Consider the following 20,703-nt stretch of genomic DNA (forward strand, 5'->3'; position numbering starts at 1 on the left):
GGGTTGGAACCAGAGACCCTAGACTTAACTCTTGACACCCCATCTCCTTCCTAGATGAAAGGTGGTGAAATATAGTGATTAAAAATATGATTTATTTCCCAGATTCACTAATTTCTGGCTGTGATCCTGGGCTAGTCCCTTTACCTCTCTGTGCTTCAGTTATCTAATCTGTAAAAGGGAGATAATAATGATACCTACCTCAGTTGTTGTGAGGACTAAATGAGTAAAACAATATAAAGCACCTAGAATAGTGCTTAGCAGTAGTAAATGTTACATAAATGTTACCCGTTGCTGTTGTTGTTATTAACTTCTGTAATACCTGATCAAGATTTTATCCAGCATACAATAATTTTTCCACTCACTTTTCCATTCAAAATAATGTGTCCCAGTGCCCTTCCTGGTAGCTTGTGTATTTTATTATTATGTATGTGTGTAGTTTTGCATGTACATTTTTTTTTACCCCTCCTGTTTCCCCCACATGTACGTTTTAAGTAGGGACACTATGATGTTACAACTAACTCAAATGAATTACTCTAATGGAGAGAATTTCTAGTATTTTATAGGATGGTGGGGAAAACTATTTGGAGCACATTCTGCCAAGAGGTTGAAGAATCAGGGAAATCACATGCTTACAGACTCTCTAGAGAGAGACTTGAATGTTTCTCACGCTCCCTCCATTCTGAGCCCCCAATTTTCTTAAAATTAAGAAGCTGTGGGGTCCATACTGCCTTCTGTGATAGCCTAAGCCGGCTCTGTAGTTTTCTCCCTTTGTCTCATAGCTGTGTCCACCAATGGGAATGCCAATTCTTTTTTTTGTTGTTGTTTTTTAACATTGTTACTAGTTTTATTTAATTTTTTGTATATTTTTTATTGGAGTTCAATTTGCCAACATATAGTATAACACGCAGTGCTCATACCATCAAGTGCCCCCCTCAGTGCCTGTCACCCAGTCACCCCAACCCCCCCCCACCTCTCTTTCCATCACCCCTTGTTCGTTTCCCAGAGTTAGGTGTCTCTCATGTTCTGTCACCCTCTCTGATATTTCCCACTCATTTTCTCTCCTTTCCCCTATAATCCCTTTCACTAGTTTTTATATTCCCCCTATGAATGAAACCAAAGAATGCCAATTCAACAACTGGCTGCCTTACAATCAAGAACCAAGGGGAAAGATAGTACAGAAATGAGTGGTGCTGAATACAAGTTAATGTGGAGCTGAGGAAAGTTAAGAAGGATGACCACAGGCTGAAGGAGCATTGTAAGCTCTTTTCTTGGTGGTGTTGTCTCTCCACTGCAAGAAAATTGCAACAACCAGAGCATTATAAATTGATCTGTTGATGACATTATCAAAGTCATAAATAGCAACAGATTTGGAAGACCAGCTTCAAGCTACCCAGGCTGTTAGGAAATGGCTTTCTAGGGAAAAACAGTTCCTCATAGACCATATAATCTGGGCTGGTTTGATTCCACACTTTGTGTCCTTCGGCAGAACTGATGGTCATCTCCTTCAGTTTGGATCTGATTCAGTGCTCACAGACATTGCTTCTAGGGTATCAGAACAAACCAAGGCAGTGGTAGATAGCACTTAATTCTCTCTTGACATCCTCTCATCACAGTGCACAAGCTGTGTGGGCTCTAGGAAGCATTGGCAGGTGATGGTTCAGTTTTCCAAGACTTGGTTATCAAATATGGTGCAGTTGATCCACTGTCGGCTCATCTTACAGTTCCTAATATATCATCTTTAACATGCAGTTACTTGCATTCTCCTACCTGGACTCATTCACACCTCTGTTGCAACAAGAATTATGTACCTCCATTAGATGCTGTTTAGCAAATTTTTCTTATTGAGCTCATTTCCTGCATTCTGATAACCCAGGAGTATTAGAAGATAACTGATGGGCCATTTTCTCCCTTACCACATGGTCCAAATGAACAGATTGAAATGATTGTGAAAATAGAAGTTGTGCCCCAACTTGGGAAGCTTCTAGGAGCTACTGAATTGCCAGGTGTGACTGGTGACAGTGGTCATTCTGGATGCCATTTTATATATCTTTCCAGCTGTTGAGAAACTAGTATAATTGAAGAATGTGGGGTTTTAGACAAAATTGAAGGTCTAAAAAACCATGAAAATGAGTCTGTGTACAAAGCTTCATTAAGCTTGATTGAGATGTATTTCCCTATAGAAGAAGGGGAATATCAAAATTTTGTGCCAGAAACTAGCCAAACAAGTTAAGGATGCCATTCCTGGGACCTTTAACTTTTAGATTGTACATCTGAGGCATAAAGTCTATTTTTGGTATAAGTTTGTCTTTCTGGTTTTTTTTTTGGTTAGATTTTACTTATTTGAGAGAGAGTGTGCGTGTGCATGTGTGCATGAGTTGGGAGGGGGCAAAGGGAGAGGGAGAAGGACAAGCAGAGCCCCATGTGGGGCTTGGTCCCAGGACCCCAAGATCATGACCTGAGCCAAAGATGCTTAACAGACTGAGCCACCTAAGCACCCCTGTCTTACTGATTTTTCTGCTAAGGACTTTTAAAATGTGGTTTTTTATTTTAGCACTTTTTATGATAAAACTGTACTTGAATAGTTCCAAACTATATATACTGTATGAAGCCTCTACTCAATGGATTGATCCTTCCCCTCCCTCCCACCCACCCTTCCTTCCTTTCCTTCTTCCTTTTCTTCCTTTCTAACTTTTTAATATTTTATTTATTTATTCATGAGAGACACACAGAGAGAGAGGGAGAGGCAGAGACACAGGCAGAGGGAGAAGCAGGGAGCCCAACGTGGGACTTGATCCCAGGTCTCCAGGATCATGCCCCGGGCTGAAGGCGGCGCTAAACCGCTAACCCACCGGGGCTTCCCGCTTTCTAACTTTCTTTTAAAGATTTTATTTATTTACTTGAGAGAAGAAAGAGCAAGCATGAGCAGGGGGAGGGGCAGAGGGTGAAGCAAATTCCCCCCTGAGCTGGTATGGAGCTCCATCCCATGACCCTGAGCTCATGACCTGAGCTGAAGACAGATGCTTAACTGAGCCACCCAGGCACCCTTGGGGTTCTTATTTCTCTGTGGAATTTCTTTGTCCTATAAATAACAAATCCCACCCTTTTCTTTACCTTAAAAAAGAGGGGGGCTGCAATAAGTATGGGATCAGCTGACAGGACCTAGAGAGTTCAGGGGAGGCCTCAGGCTTTGTTGCAGTTCTAATAGAAGAAGCTGGTATAGGACTTTATACAGATGTAGGGACTGTTTTGGAGTTCCCAGAGGTAAAGATTAGAATGCATGGATTCTAGGAGATCTTGGTGCAAGATGAAGGGAAAGTTGGCTTTGGCTTAGTCATGCTCCTTGGTATTTACCCAAAGGTTGAAAACTTCATGTCCACATAAAAACTTGTGCTTGAAATGTTTCAGCAGCTTTATTAATTGCCAAAACTTGGAAGCAGTCAAAATTGTCCTTCGTTAGATAAATGGATAAACTGTGGTACATCCAGACAATGGAATATTATTCAGTACCGAAAAAGACATGCATTATCACAACATGAAAAGACAGGGAAGAACCCTAATGCATATTACTAAGTGAAAGAAGCCAATCTAAAAAGCCTTCATATTATGATTCTAAGTATATGATACTTGGGGAGAGGGAGGAAGGTAGAATATAGGGTAGAATTAGGGCAGTGTAATTATTCTGTATGATACTGTGATGATGGATACATGTGGTTATAGATCTTTCAGAATTCATAGAACTGTACAACACAAAGAAGCAACCCTAATTTGAACTATGGGACTTTGTTAATAATAATGTATCAATATTGTCTCACCTCTTGTAACAAATGGGGGGAACTGAGAAGGTGGGAGATAACTGAAGAAGTACATGGAGTCTCTGTACCTTCTGTTAAGTTTTTCTGTAAACCTATAACTTAAAAAAGTCTTTTAACTTAAAAGTCAATAGATTCGGAGAAAAAATATTTACAGTGCCTGTGGCGGATATAGCACTGCTGTTTATAATATACTAAGAGTCTTTTATATTGACAAGAAAAACAGTTCTGTAGAAAAATGGGCAAAGAATATGAATAGGCCATTTCTAGGAGAACAAATCCTAATGGCCAAAAAATGAATGATAAATTCAAACTCACTGTTATTACAATAACAATGAGATGTGAGTTTGTATCATTCAAACTAAGAGCAGTAGAAAAAGAGCAGTAATACTGATTGCTAGTGGAAATAGGAAGAAAAGGATACTCATCTATTGTTAATAGAAATTTTTGGAAAATAATCTGCCAATATTTATGAAAATAAATATTTTACCCTTTGACTTAGCAGTCCCATTCCTGAAACTTATTCTATAAAAAATAAAAACACCAGTACATGAAGATTTATGGCTAAGGATATTTATTTAAACACTGTTAGTAGGGATAAAGTAGTAGAAACAAAGTGATTGCCCATTCTTATGGGGAATGGTTGAGTCAATTTTGATACGTTTATGCCATGGAATATATTGCACGTGACTTAGAAGAGTTTTCATGAGATGATACTGAGTATAATAACAATAACATCCCATTTTAATTCTTGAAATTTTTATGTTATTAAAAATTTTTTTGAGAGAGAGACAATGAGTGTGGGGTTCGGAAGGGGCAGGGAAAGGGAGAGAGAGAGAGAGAATCTTAAGCAGGTTCCTTGCCCAGTGTAAAGCCTGATGGGGGAATGGGGGGCTCTATCTCACTACACTGAGGTCATGAACTAAGCCAAAACCGAGAGTCAGATGCTTAACTGACTGAGCCACCCAAAGAGCCTCAATGACATCCCATTTTTTTTGTTTTTTTTTTTGACATCCCATTTTTAAAAGAAATAACCAGAACTTACAAATATGTGAGAGTGTGCCTGTTTATGATTCTGTGGGAAGAACAAGAAAGGATGCTAGTTGTTAACATATTACCTGAAGGTATGGGGTTAATGTAGAAGAGAGGAAAGAGGAAAGAAGAGGAAAGTAAATAAAAAGGAAATAAAGCATTTCCTCCTAGCATGAATTATATCCCAATTTTTTATTTTGTTTTATTTTATTTTATTTTTATTTTATTTTATTTTATTATTTTTATTATTTTTTGTATATTTTTTATTGGAGTTCAATTTCTCAACATACAGTATAACACCCAGTGCTCATCCCATCAAGTGCCCCCTTCAGTCCCCGTCACTCAGTCACCCCATCCCCCTGCCCACTTCCCTTTCCACGACCCCTTGTTCATTTCCCAGAGTTAGGAGTCTCTCATGTCCTGTCACCCTCTCTGATATTTCCCACTCATTTTCTCTTTCCCCTATAATCCCTTTCACTATTTTTTATATTCTCCAAATGAATGAAACGATATAATGTTTGTCCTTCTCCGATTGACTTACTTCACTCAGCATAATACCCTCCAGTTCCATCCACATTGAAGCAAAAGGTGGGTATTTGTCATTTCTAATGACTGATTATTCCATTGTATACATAGACCACATCTTTATCCATTCATCTTTAGATGGACACCGAGGCTCCTTCCACAGTTTGGCTATTGTGGACATTGCTGCTATAAACATTGGGGTGCAGGTGTCTCGGTTTTTCACTGCATCTGTATCTTTGGGGTAAATTCCCAGCAGTGCAATTGCTGGGTCCTAGGGTAGCTCTGTTTTTAACTCTGAGGAACCTCCACACAGTTTTTCAGAGTGGCTGTACCAGTTCACATTCCCACCAACAGTGCAAGAGGGTTCCCCTTTCTCTACATCCTCTCCAACATTTGTTGTTTCCTGTCTTCTTAATTTTCAACATTCTCACTGGTGTGAGGTGGTATCAGAACCTTGTGGTTCTGATTTGTATTTCCCTGATGGCAAGGGATGCGGAGCATTTTTTCATGTGCCTGTTGGCCTTGTGTATGTCTTCCTCTGTGAAATTTCTGTCATGTGTTTTGCCCATATCATGATTGGATTGTTTCTTTGCTGTTGAGTTTAATAAGTTCTTTATAGATCTTGGAATGTAGCCCTTTATCTGAGATGTCATTTGCAAATATGTTCTCCCATTCTGTATGTTGTCTTTTAGTTTTGTTGACTGTTTCTTTTGCTGTGCAGAAGCTTTTTATCTTGATTAAGTCCCAATAGTTCATTTTTGCTTTTGTTTCCCTTGCCTTCATAGATGTATCTTGCAAGAAGTTGCTGTGGCCAAGTTCAAAAAGGGTGTGGCCTGTGTTCTTCTCTAGGATTTTGATGGATTCTTGTCTCATATTTAGATCTTTCATCCATTTTGAGTTTATCTTTGTGTATGGTATAAGAGAATGGTCTAGTTTCATTCTTCTGCATGTGGCGGTCCAATTTTCCCAGCACCATTTATTGAAGAGACTGTCCTTTTTCCAGTGGATAGTCTTTGCTGCTTTGTCAAATATTAGTTGACTATAGATAGAGTTGAAGGCCCATTTCTGGGTTCTCTTTTCTGTTCCATTGACCTATGTGTTTTTGTGCCAGTACCACACTGTCTTGATGATCACAGCTTTATAGTACAACTTGAAATCTGGCATTGTGATGCCCCTAGCTCTGGTTTTCTTTTTCAGTATTCCCCTGGCTATTCGGGGTCTTTTCTGATTCCACACAAATCTTAAGATGATTTGTTCCAACTCTCTGAAGAATGTCCATAGTATTTTGATAGGGATTGCATTAAATATGTAAATTGCCCTGGGTAGCATTGACATTTTCACACTATTAATTCTTCCAATCCATGAGCATGGAGTATTTTTCCATCTCTCTGTGTCTTCCTCAATTTCTTTCAGAAGTGTTCTGTAGTTTTTAGGGTATAGATCATTTACGTCTTTGGTTAGGTTTATTCCTAGGTATCTTATGCTTTTGGGTGCAATTGTAAATGGGATTGACTCCTTATTTTTTCTTTCTTCAGTTTCATTGTTAGTATATAGGAATGCCACCTTTTTCTGGGTATTGATTTTGTATCCTGCCACACTGCCAAATTGCTATATGAGTCCTAGCAATCTTGGGGTGGAGTCTTTTGGGTTTTCAATGTACAGTATCATGTCATCTGCAGAGAGGGAGAGTTTGACTTCTTCTTTGCCAATTTGAATGCCTTTTATTTTTGTTGCCTGATTGCTGAGACTAGGACTTCTAGTACTATGTTAAGTAGCAGTGGTGAGAGTGGACATCCCTGTGGTGTTCCTGACCTTAGGGGAAAGGCTCCCAGTGTTTCCCCATTGAGAATGACATTTGCTGTGGGCTTTTTATAGATGGCTTTTAAGATGCTGAGGAATGTTCCCTCTATCCCTACACTCTGAAGAGTTTTGGTCAGGAATGGATGCTGTATTTTGTCAAATGCTTTCTCTGCATCTATTGAGAGGATCATATGGTTCTTGTTTTTTCTCTTGTTGATATGACGTGTCACGTTGATTGCTTTACGAGTGTTGAACCAGCCTTGCATCCGGGGATAAATCCCACTTGGTCATGGTGAATAATCTTCTTAATGTACTGTTGAATCCTATTGGCTAGTATCTTGTTGAGAATTTTTGCATCTGTGTTCATCAGGGATATTAGTCTATAATTCTCCTTTTTGGTGGGGTCTTTGGTTTTGGAATTAAGGTGATGCTGGCCTCATAGAACGAGTTTGGAAATATTCCATCCCTTACTATCTTTCAGAACAGCTTTAGTAGAATAGGTGTTGTTTCTTCTTTAAACGTTTGATAGAATTCCCCTGGAAAGCCATCTGGGCCTGGATTTTTGTGTCTCGGGAGGTTTTTGATGACTGCTTCAATTTCCTCCCTGGTTATTGGCCTGTTCAGGTTTTCTGCTTCTTCCTGTTCCAGTTTTGGTAGTTTGTGGTTTTCCAGAAATGCGTCCATTTCTTCTACATTGCCTAATTTATTGGCATATATCTGCTTATAATATGTTTTAAAATCATTTGTATTTCCTTGGTAGTGGTTGTGATCTCTCCTTTTTCATTCGTGATTTTATTAATTTGAGTCTTTTCTTTTTAACAAGACTGGCTATGGTTTATCTAATTCTTTCAAAAAAACCTACTCCTGGTGTTGTTGATATGTTCTACAGTTCTTCTGGTCTCTAGTTCATTGAGTTCATAAATCGAATCTTTATTAACTGTCTTCTTCTGCTTGGTGTAGGTTATTTGCTGTTCTTTCTCCAGTTCCTTTAGGTGCGAGTTAGCTTGTGTATTTGAGTTTTTTCCAATTTTTTGAGGGATGCTCGTATTGTGATGTATTTTCCTCTTAGGACTGCTTTTGCTGTATCCCAAAGATTTTGAACGGTTGTATCTTCATTTTCATTAGTTTCCATTGAATCTTTTTAAGTCTTCTCTAATTTCTTGGTTGACCCATTCATCTTTTAGCAGGATTCTCTTTAACCTCCATGTGTTTGAGTTACTTCCAAATTTCTTCTTGTGATTGAGTTCTAATTTCAAAGCATTGTGATCTGAAAATATGCAGGGGACAATCCCAATCTTTTGGTATCTTTGTGGTAGACCCAGTATGTGGTCTGTTCTGGAGGAAGTTCCATGTGCACTTGAGAAGAATGTGTATTCAGTTGCATTTGGATGTAAAGTTCTGTAAATATCTGTGAAATCCATCTGGTCCAGTGTATCATTTAAAGCTGTTGTTTCTTTGGAATTGTTGCGCTTAGAAGATCTGTTTTTTGCAGAAAGTGCCATGTGTTGAAGTCTCCTACTATTAGTGTATTATTATCTAAGTATGTCTTAACTTTGGTTATTAATTGATTGATATACTTGGCAGCTCCCACATTAGGGGCATAAATATTCATGATTGTTAGGTCCTCTTGTTGGAAAGACCCTTTAAGTATGATACAGTGTCCCTCTTCATCTCTTAGTAATCTTTGGGATAAACTTTAATTTATCTGACATGAGGATTGCTACCCCAGCTTTCTTTTGAGGACCATTTGAGTGGTAAATGTTTCTCCACCCTTTCATTTTTTCAGGCTGGAGGTGTCCTTAGGTCTAAAATGAGTCTCTTGTAGACAGCAAATAGATGGGTCTTGCTTTTTTATCCAGTCTGAAACCGTGTGTCTTTTGATGGGATCATTTGGCCCATTCATGTTCAGAGTTACTATTGAGAGAGATGAATTTAGTGTCATTGTAATACCTATTCAGTCCATGTTTTTGTGGATTATTTCTTTGGGATTCTTCTTTTTTTTTTTTTTTTCCGGGTCCCCCTTAATATTCTTTGCAAAGCTGGTTTGGTGGTCACATATTCTTTCAGTTTCTGCCTATCTTGGAAGCTCTTTATCTCTCCTTCTATTATGAATGAGAGCCTTGATGGATAAAGTATTCTTGGCTGCATGTTTTTCTCATTTAGTAACCTGAATATATCCTGCCAGCCCTTTCTGGCATGACAAGTCTCTGTGGAGCGGTCTGCCTTTAATCTAATATTTCTCCCCATACAAGTTAGAGATCTCTTGTCTCTTGCTGTTTTAAGGATTTTCTCTTTATCTTTGGAATTTGCAATTTTCACTATTAAATGTCAAGATGCTGAGCGGTTTTTTTTTTTTTTAAGATTTTATTTATTTATTTATTCATGATAGACACACACACACACACACACACACACACACACAGAGAGAGAGAGAGAGAGAGAGAGAGAGAGAGAGAGGCAGAGACACAGGTAGTGGGAGAAGCACGTTCCATGCTGGGAGCCTGACTCAGGACTCAATCCCGGGACTCCAGGATCATACCCTGGGCCAAAGGCAGGCACCAAACCGCTGAGCCACCCAGGGATCCCCTGTTGAGCAGTTTTTTTTTTTTTTTTTTAATAAATTTTTATTTATTTATGATAGTCACAGAGAGAGAGAGAGGCACAGAGACACAGGCAGAGGGAGAAGCAGGCTCCATGCACTGGGAGCCCGACGTGGGATTCGATCCCGGGTCTCCAGGATCGCGCCCTGGGCCAAAGGCAGGCGCCAAACCGCTGCACCACCCAGGGATCCCTGTTGAGCAGTTTTTATTGATTTTAGGGGGATACCTCTCTATCTCCTGGATCTGAATGCCTGTTTCCCTTCCCAAATTAGGGAAGTTCTCAGCTATGATTTGTTCAGATATGCTTTATGTCCCTCTCTCCCTTTTGGTGCTCTCTGGAATTCCAGTTATACATAGATTTTTCCTTCTGAGGCTATCATTTATTTCCTTTAACCTTTCCTCATGGTCTTTCAATTGTTTTTCTCTTTTTTCCTCAGCTTCCTTCCTTGCCATCAACTTGTCTTCTGTGTCACTCACTCGTTCTTCTACCTCATTAACCCTCGTCGTTAGGTCCTCCAGTTTGGATTGCATCTCATTTAATTGATTATTAATTTCGGCCTGATTAGATCTAAATTCTGCAGTCATGAAGTCTCTTGATTCCTTTATGCTTTTTTCCAGAGCCACCAGTAGCTTTATAATTGTGCTTCTGAATTGGCTTTCTGACATTGAATTGTAATCCAAATTCTGTGACTCTGTGGCAAAGAGTACTGTTTCTGATTCTTTCTTTTGTGGTGAGTTCTTCTTTCTAGTCATTTTTTCAGTGCAGAGTGGCTGTATGAGTGGGCTGAGTCAAGAATATCAACCATGACCTAAGTAAATTTCACCCTGGATGATTCCTGTTAGAAATGAAAACCCTTCTCTCTGTAGCATTCCAGCTGTTCTCTCTTTAAATCTCAGGTCAAATTGGTAGGTTTTCAGGAAGGTTTGAAAGTAATCTAGGTAAGTTGCTGGGGCCAGGTGAGTTGAGGACCTCTATTCCTCCACCATCTTCTCCAGCCTACCATCCCAATTTTAAATTGTATTTGCATAACTGTGGCTGTGGGATATATGCTTGGAAAAAAGGGAAAAGTTGTATCTATGGCAAATAACCTGTATGTTCATGGTATATTATGTGATAAAAAGCAAGTTGCAGGTTGATGTGTATTGTATGTGTCTATTTCAGTGGAAACAAAAACAAATAACTGTATATCCTTGTGTATGTGGAGAAAGGTATGGAAGGACATGCCTGTTGGGTATATCATTACCTGCCTTAGTACCAGAAGGCTACCTGTTGAATATTTGAGTGGGATTAGGTGTGAGGAAAGGAATGGAAGGTTAACTTTTTCTTCATGCACTGTTTTTTATATATTTATATATATATTTATATTGATATATTTATATATATTTCTTGATATAAAAAATGAGCATTCTTTATAATTTGAAAAACATCAAAGAAAGAAAAAATGTAATTGTGTCTGTCTCTAATAAGGCTTCAAATTCTGGTTGATTAATAATGGCAGTTTGGGTGAAATTTGAGGATGATATTAGAATTCTCTTCACACACAACAAAAAGGTTTGAAGTAGTCCCAATTGTTTATTTTTGCTTTTGTTTCCTTTGCTTGAGGAAGAAGATACAGAAAAATAATGCTAAGACCAATGCCCAAGAAATTACTGCCTGTGTTTTTTCTTAGAAGTCTTATGGTTTCAGGTCTTAGATTTAGGTCTTTAATCCGGTTTGAGTTTATTTTTGTGTATGGTGTCGGAAGGTGGCCCATTTTCATTCTTTTGAATGTAGCCATCCATCTGGTCTAATATGTCATACAAGGCCATTGTTTCTTATTGATTTTCTGTATGATCTAGCCATTCACGTATGCTATTAGTGTACTACTGTCAACTTCTCCCTTTATGTCTGCTAATATTGCATTATATATTTAGGTGCTCTTGTGCATGTATGTTTACAAGTGTTATATCTTTTTGTTGGATTGATCCCTTTATCATTATGTAATGGTGTCCCGTTACAGTCTTTGTTTAAAAGTCTGTTTTCTCTAATAAAAGTATTGCTATCCCAGCTTTTTTTTTTTCCACTTTCATTTTCGTGGAATATCTTTTTCCATCGTGTAACTTTCATTCTGTATGTCTTTAGGTCTGAAGTGAGTCTTGTGGAGGCAGCATAAAGATGGCTCTTGTTTTTTATTCAGTCACAGTATGTTAGTTGATTGGAGCGTTTAGACCATTTGCATTTAAAGTGATTGTTGAGGGCAGCCCAGGTGGCTCAGCGGTTTAGCGCTTCCTTCAGCCCAGGGCGTGATCTTGGAAACCTGGGATTGAGTTCCATGTAGGGCTCCCTGCATGAAGCCTGCTTCTCCCTCTGCCTATGTCTCTGTCTCTGTCTCCCCCCCGCCCCCCCCCCCGTGTCTCTCACGAATAAATAAAGTCTTTTTTAAAAAAAGTGATTATTGATAGGTATGCACTTATTATTTTTTTGTTAATTTGTTTTTTGGTTGTTTCTGTACTCCACCTTTGTTCCTTTCCTCTCTTGCTCTTCCCTTGTGATTGATGACTTCGTTCAGCATTATGCTTGGATTCCTTTCTCTTTATTTTTTTTTTTTGTGTATCTCTTAATAGGTTTTTGGTTTGTGGTTACCATGAGGTTCATATGTAACATAATAAATATATAGTACTCTATGTTAAGTTGATGGTTGCATAATTTCTAAAAGCTTTACATCTTTACTGTTCTATTCCTCCATGTTTATACGATGTCATGTTTTACATCTTTTTATTTTGTGAATCCTTTAATGTTTTAGATATAACTATTTTTGTATTGTATTTTATTTTTTAAAAAAGATTTTTATTTATTCATGAGAGGCACAAAAAGAGAGGCAGAGACAGAAGCAGGCTCCTTGTAGGAAGACCCATGCGGAACTTGATCCCAGGACCCGGGGATCATGCCCTGAGCCAAAGGCAGACGGTCAACTACTGATCCACTGAGGCATCCCTATTTTTGTCTTTTAACTTTCATACTAGCTTTACAAGTGATTGTTCTATTATCTTTATTTGCTTTTATTAATGAAATTTTTTCCTTTCATAATTTCTTTTATTTACCATCTTTCTTTTTAAAAAAGTCCCTGTAACATTTCTTATAAGGCCAGTTTCGTGGTACTAGACTCCTCTGACTTTTGTTTCAGCAAATCTTTATCTCTCCTTCAATTCTGAATGATAACTTTGTTGGGTAGAGTTTCTTGGTATTAGGTTTACTTTTTCTTTCAATGCTTTGTATATATCATGGCATTCCTTTTGGTTTGCAAAGCTTTTTTTGAAAAAGCAGCTGATAGACTTATAGGACTTCCCTTGTAGGTAACTGGATGCTTTTATTTTCTTTTAAGATTATCTATCTTTAATTTTTACATTTAATTATTATATGTCTTGGTGTTGGCTTCCTTGGGTGCATCTTGTTTCAGGCTCTCTTTGCTTCTTAGACCTGGATGTCTGTTTCCTTACCCAAGTTAGGGCAGTTTTTAGCTATTATTTCTTCAAATTTTCCATTTCTTTGTCTCTGTCTCTCTGCTCCTTGGACTTCTATAATGAGAATGTTAGTATGCTTGGTGATGTTTCAGAGGTCCCTTAATCTATCATTAATTTTTTAAAAAGGTTTTATTTGTTTATTTGAGAGAGAGCAGAGTGAGTGAGAGAGCAAGCAAGTATGAGTGGGGGTAAAGAAAAGGGCAGAGGGAGAGGGTCAAGCAGGCTCCTTGCCAAGCCAGGAGCTCCACTAGGGGCTTGATGTCAGAACCCTGGGATTATGACCTGAGCCAAAGGCAGACACTTAACTAACTGAGCCATCTGGTGCCCCATTCTTATTTTTTAATTGTTTTTTCTTTTTTGCTCTTAAGCTTCAGTGCTTTCCACTATAGTGACTTCCATGTTACTTATCCATTATTCTGTATCCTCTAATCAGCTGATGATTCCCTCTAGTGTATTTTTTAAAAGATTGATTGATTGATTGATTGATTGATTTAGAGAAAGAGTACAAGCAAGTATAGGGTCAGAGGGAGGGCGAGTCCCAAGCAGACTGTGAACTGAGTGCAGAGCCTGACTTAATCCCTCAACCCTGAGATCATGACCTTAGCTTGAAACCAACAGTTAAACACTCATTTGACTGTGCCACCCCAGCACCCTGCTCTAGTTTATTTTTAATTTCAGTTATTGTATTAATCAACTCTGATTGTTTTCCTTTTTTTTAAAGATTTATTTATTTGAGAGTCAGAGATAGAGTAAGGGGAGGGACAGAGAGAGAGAGGGAGAGAGAATCACAAGCAGACTCGCCACTGAGCACAGCTCTAATGCAGGACTTTATTTCACTACCCTGAGATCATGGCCTGAGATGAAACCAAGAGTAACCAACTGTGGCACCTGGGCTCCCCAGCATTGATTGTTTTTTTATTTTTATTTTTTGTTTTAAATTATTTGAGAGAGTGAGTACATGCACAAGTGGGGGGAGAGGCAGAGGGAGAAGTAGCAGGCTCCCCACTGAGCATGGCACCTGACATGGGGCTCAATACCAGGACCCCGAGATCATGACCTGAGTTGAAGGCAGCCACTTAACCTACTAAGCCACCCGTTTTTATATATGTGTGTGTGTGTGTGTGTGTGTGTGTGTGTGTGTATACATATATATGTGTGTTTTAAATCTCTTTATAGAAGTTTTTATTGAGTTCATTCTTTTCTCCTGAGTTTGGTGAACATCTTTATGACATTACTTTGAACTTTATCAGATAGGTTGCTAATCTCCATTTCACTTAGTTTTGTTTCCTTTCTCTATTTGCTTCTGTGAAATTAGGTGAAACATCTACTTTTCCCAGCCTTGATGGGGTGGCCTATGTAGGAATGTCTCCTACATGGAATGCATGTTCCTGGTGGCTTAGGCTGGCTAGGTGGAGCTTATCAGGGGCAGGCTGATGGTCCTGGGCCACTCAGCGTTGGGACATCCTGACAGGTTGTCTGGATCTGAGGCAGCTGCAGGCTGGGATTCTCCATGCAGGGAGTACCCTGGTGGGACAGCTGGAGCTGGAGTGGCTGTGGACTGGGGCACTACACAGAGTATCTGGGAGGACAGTTGGAATTGAAGTGGGTGCAGCCTGGGGAGTCCTGGGGTGCTCTATGCTGGGGCCATCCTTGGAGAATGCCTGGAGCTGTGTTGGAATCTGACCAGAGTGTTCATCCTGGGGGAACCTGTTTGGGTGGCTGGAGCTGAAGCATGTGTGAACCAATGAGTCAGGGGCCTTCCTGGCTTGATGGCTGGAGATAGGGTGGGCACAGGTTGGGGCACTCCACACAGGGCTGCCTTGGTGGAATGGGTGGAGCTGAAGCAGGCACAGGCCAGGGATGTCCAGTATGCCATGTGCCAGGGCAGCTTTGGTGTGACCACTGGAGCTGGGATGAGCATGGTGGTTCAGGGAGCTGTCTCAAGAGAACAGCTGGAGCTGATAGGGGCTAGGGGACCAGGTCCCCTAGCAGGCCAGATAGAGTACCTGGACACTACTTCTGTGTACACTGTCAAGGTGGAAGAGTACCATAAACATTGGCATTCACCAACACCTCTGTCTCCAGAGAGTTCCAGCATTTCTCTCACATTTGGCAGATGGTCTCCAGTAAGTAAATGAGTTTCTCTCACTTATAGTCTAGTTTTCCCTTTAACCACCATTTTGGGTTTTTTTTCTTTGTCCCAGATCAGGGAAATATGCACACATGGGCTCCTCAGTGATGTTCCTTCCTAATGCAGTTTGCCCTGTTGGAGATGGAATAGGATGAGATTTCTGTCATCGCAGTGTCTCTCCTGCTATTCTCTGTGTAGTCCCTCTATCCTTTGCTGTGCAGCAGCTATTCAGTCAGCTCTCAGTTCTTCCAGAGAAAGTACTCTACTTATAGGTATAGATTTGGTGTGTCTATGGGATGAGGTGAGTTAAGGGTCTTCCTACACCACCATCTTGGACCCCTCCTGTGGCTTTGTCCTTTAACTTAAGGTTACAGCTTCTCTCAGGTAGCTGTCTCCACATGATTCTCTCCTTCCAGGTTTTGAGCCCTTTTTCTTCTTTTGGTGAAAAGGGTGATGGGTTTCCAGTTACTAGTTCCAGGTTCCTGCGTTGTCCCTTGTGGTTATCTTACTTCCCAACCCCCACACCTTTGTAAATAGTCTTTTTATTTAATTGGACTTGAATTATTATTCTAATTTGAGCGTACCATCAGCTTCTGCTCAAACCCTGGTGGTTAGTGTCATAATATGTCTCATGGACCTATAGTACATGTTTTCTTTTATTTTTTAAGGTTGTTAACTCATTTCAACAGGATTATGAAATATCTTACACTTGATTAACAGTTTCCTATATTTTTTCTTATCGTTCACTTCATTTGATTTTTACAATAAACACTATCCCTGTTTTATTAATGAGGAAAAATGAAACAGAGCATGTAACTTAAACTAGGTCACACAGCTGGTTAATGGCTGTGCTGATATCCATAGGAACCCAGGCCTAAGAATACAGTGTGCTGTTACTGTAGTTCCTTTACATCTTTTTATTAAATAATTTTTTTTGAAATGACAAACTTATAGAGAAGATAGAAGTTCATTCAGAACTTTTTTCCTGAACCATCTGAAAGTTGTCATATTGATGTCCAATTATCCCTAATAATGAGTGTGTATTTTCTTATAGAAAAGGATCCTCTAATATAACAACAATGCAACCTTCAGAATTGGGAAATTAAAGTGTTGCATTACCACCATCTCATCTTTAGATCCCATTCATGTTTTGTTAATTGTCTTCGAAATGCTCCAATAACAAAAAGATGTGTTTGAGAATCACTTGTTGCATTTAGTCGTCTTATGTTTAAAATAATTTAGTCTGGAACAGTTCCTCAGTTTTTCCTTATATTTATGATCTTGACACTTTGGAAGATTGCAGGCCATTTATTCTGCAGTGTTCCTTAATTTGGTTGTCCAGTGTCTCCTCATGTTAAGATTCAGATTATATGTTTTGATATGAATATCACAGAGTTCACTTTGACAATTACTTGATTAAGGTGGCATCTGCCAGGCTTCTCTACTCTGAAGTTACTCTTTTTCCCTCTATATAATTAATATTTTGTCAAGGGGTACTTACTATGTAAATATCCCATTACTTGTCAAATTTTCAAATTATTTATGTGTGTATTAACTTATGGTTTCCCATTTTACTCAGTGAATTACAGTTTCTTATTACCATTTATTATGATGCTCAAATTGTTCCTATTAGTAGAAAGCAATATTTAGAAGCTGAGATCTGGGTCGTAGGTGTGGGCATTGCTATTGTGGTATTACTGCTCCCAGGTCCTCTCAGTAGAGTTAGACAAAGCTAGGGGTGATATGTTTGCATATACATTTGTGTACACACACATACACACACACACACAAGCACACATGTGTAGTTACATCTTATCTATCTGTATCTTTTTCTGTTGAAACATGTGAGTTCTCACTGATTTTGATCTGACACTAAAGCTCAGAGATGAGAATGGGAAGAGAAAACTTGAGTGCTGGTTGGAATAAATTAAAAATAACCCAATGAATGCAACAAAAGCATTTCTAAGAAGAAAATATATGGTGATGCAGGCCTAGAAACAAGAAAGAAACAAGAAAGAATTCAAACAATCTCACCTTATACCTAAAGGATCTAGAAAAAGAACAAACAAGACCTAACTTGAGTAGAAGGAGGGAAAATAATAAAGATCAGAACAGAAATAAATGACAAAGATAAACAAAATTGATAAAACCATTAGCCAGACTCATCAAGGGAAGAAAGGGCCCAAATAAATAAAATCAGAACTGACACCAAAGAAATACAAAGAATTATAAGAGAATACTATGAGGGAGGCCTGGGTGGCTCAGTGGTTTAGGGCCTGCCTTCAGCCCAGGGCATGATCCTGGAGTCCCAGGATCAAGTCCCACATCGGGCTCCCTGCATGGAGCCTGATTCTCTGCCCACCCCCCTCTGTCTCTCATGAATAAAAAACTTAAAATCTTAAAAAAATACTATAAAAACGTATATGCCAACAATTGGACAGCCTAGAAGAAATAGATAAATTCCTAGAAACAGAATCTTTCAAAGTTGAACCAGGAAAAAATAGAAAATTTGAACAGGCAGATTACTAGTAATGAAATTGAATCAGTAATAATAATAATAATAATAAACTACCAAAAACCAAAAGTCTAGGACCACAGGTGAATTCTATCAAACTTTTAAGGAAGTTAATACCTATTCTTAAAGTGTTGCCAAAAAATAGAAGAGGAAGGAAAAATACCAAATACATTGTATGAGGCCGGCATTACCCTGATACCAAACCAGATAAAAACACTACAAACACACACACATGCATACATTCTCTCCTTAATTGTCTACAGGCTAATATCCCTATGAACATTGATGCAAAAATCCCCCAAAAATGTTAGTAAGCCACATTTAACAATACATTAAAAGAATCATTTACCACTCTCAAGTGGGATTTATTTCTGGAATGCAAGGATAGTTCAGTGTTTTGTAAATCAGCATGATATATCATATCAACAAGTTGAAAAATAAAACTCATATGACCTTCTTAGTAGATGCAAAAAAAAATTAACAAAATTCAGTATCCATTCATGATAAAAGCTCTCAACAAAATGAGTTTAGAGGGAACATACTTCAATATAATAAAGGCCACATATGAAAAACTGACCACTGCATCATACTCAGTGGTGAAAAGCTGAAAGCATTTCCTCTAAGATCAGGAACAACACAAAGATGTCTGCTTTTACCACTTTTATTCAACACAGTGCTAGAAGTCCTAACTGCAGCATTCACGCAAAAACGGAAATAAGAATCATCCATATTGATAAAGAAGTTAAACTGTCACTATATGCAGATGACATGATACTATACATAGAAAATCCTAAAGACTCCACCAAAGAACTACTAGAATTGATAAATGAATTCAGTCGAGTTTCAGGATATAAAATTCACACCCAGAAATTGGTAGCATTTCTATACACACTAGCAGAAAGAGAAATTAAGGAAACAATTCCATTTACATTTATACTAACAATAAAATACCTAGAAATAAACCTAACTGAGGAGGTGAAAGACCTGTACTCTGATAACTATAAAACATTGATGAAAAAATTGAAGGTGACACAAACAAATGGAAAGATATTCCATGCTCACAAATGGAAGAATTAATATTGTTAAAATGTCCATACTACCAAAAGCAATCTATAGATTCAGTGCAATCCCTACCAAATACCCATCGCATTTTTCACAAAACTGTAACAGTACTAAAATTTGTATGTAATCCATAAAGGACCCCAAATAGCCAAAACAATCTTCAGAAAAACAAAGCTGGAGGAGAGGCATCACAATGCCAGATTTCAGGATATACTACAAAGTTGTAGTAATAAAAACAGTATGGTTATGGCAAAAAATAGACACATAGATCAATGGAGCAGAATAGAGAGCCCAGAATAAACCCACACTTACATGGCCTATTAATCTATAATGAAAGAGGTAAGAATATACACAGAGGAAAAGACATTCTCCTCAATAAATGCTGTTGGAAAAACTAGAGAGCTACATATAAGAGAATGGGAAACTGGACCTCTTTCTAATACCATACACAAAAATAAACTCAAAATGAATTAAAGACCTAAATGTGAGACCTGAAACTATAAAAATCCTGGAAGAGAACGCAGTAATTTATCTGACATCAGCTGTAGCAACGTTTTTCTAGGTGTGTCTCCTCAGGTAAGGGAAACAAAAGCAAAAAGAAACTATTGGAACTACATCAAAATAAAAAGCTTCTGCATAGCAAAGGAAACCAACAAAGTGAAAAGGCAACCTGCTGGATGGGAGAAGATATTCGCAAATGATATATCCAGTAACAGGTTAATATCCAAAAAATATAAGGAACTTCTAGCAACACCTCGGTGGCTCAGTGGTTGAGCATCTGCCTTTGGCTCAGAGTGTGATCCTGGAGTCCCAGGATTGAGTCCCATATCGGGTTCCCCTTGGGGAGCCTGCTTCTCCCTCTGCCTATGTCTCTGCCTCTCTCTCTCATGAATAAATAAATTTAATATTAAAAAAAAAAAACTTGTACAACTCAACACGAAAAAAACAAATAACTCAATTAACAAATGGACAGATGACCTGATTAGATATTTTCTCAAAGAAGACACGTAGTTGGCCAAAAGACACATGAAAAGGTGCTCAACCTCACTAATCATTGGGGAAATGCAGATCAAAACCACAGTGAGATATTATCTTACACCTGTCAGAATAGGTAAAATAAAAAACATAAGAAACAAATGTTGGTGAGAATGTGGAGAAAAATTAACCCTCATGTGCTCTTGGAATGTAAATTGGTACAGCCACTGTGGGAAAACAGTATGGAGGTTCCTCAGAAAATTAAAAAGAGAGCTACCATATGATCTGTAATTCCACTACTGGGTATTTACCCAAAGAAAACTAAAATACTGCATCTGTATCTTTGGGGTAAATTCCCAGTAGTGCAATTGCTGGGTCATAGGGTATTTCTATTTTTAACTCTTTGAGGAACCTCCACACAATTTTCCAGAGTGTCTGTACCAGTTCATATTCCCACCAACAGTGCAAAAGGGTTCCCCTTTCTCCACATCCTCTCCAACATTTGTTGTTTCCTGTCTTGTTAATTTTCAATATTCTCACTGGTGTGAGGAGGTATCTCATTGTGGGTTTGATTTGTATTTCCCTGGTGGCAAGTGATATGGAGCATTTTCTTATGTGCTTTTTGGCAAATTGAACTCCGATTAAAAAAAAAATACATAAAAAAAAGAAAACTAAAACACTAATTCAAAAAGATATATGCATCCCTATGGGTTTTTTTTAAGTTTTTAATTTTAATTCCAGTATAGTTAACAT

The 20,703-nt window shown here is 38.5% G+C and overlaps 1 protein-coding gene and 1 pseudogene across 3 annotated transcripts in view; both read left to right on the top strand.

Annotated features, from left to right (window-relative positions):
- Positions 1 to 20,703, top strand: part of STARD9 (StAR related lipid transfer domain containing 9) — a 135,155-nt gene that overhangs the window by 37,100 nt on the left and 77,352 nt on the right. The window lies entirely within an intron of this gene.
- On the top strand, positions 1,121 to 2,062 carry LOC140595770 (importin subunit alpha-1 pseudogene; annotated as a pseudogene).

Source organism: Vulpes vulpes, chromosome 15 (assembly GCF_048418805.1).
Source record: "Vulpes vulpes isolate BD-2025 chromosome 15, VulVul3, whole genome shotgun sequence".
In the NCBI taxonomy this organism is placed as follows: domain Eukaryota; kingdom Metazoa; phylum Chordata; class Mammalia; order Carnivora; family Canidae; genus Vulpes; species Vulpes vulpes.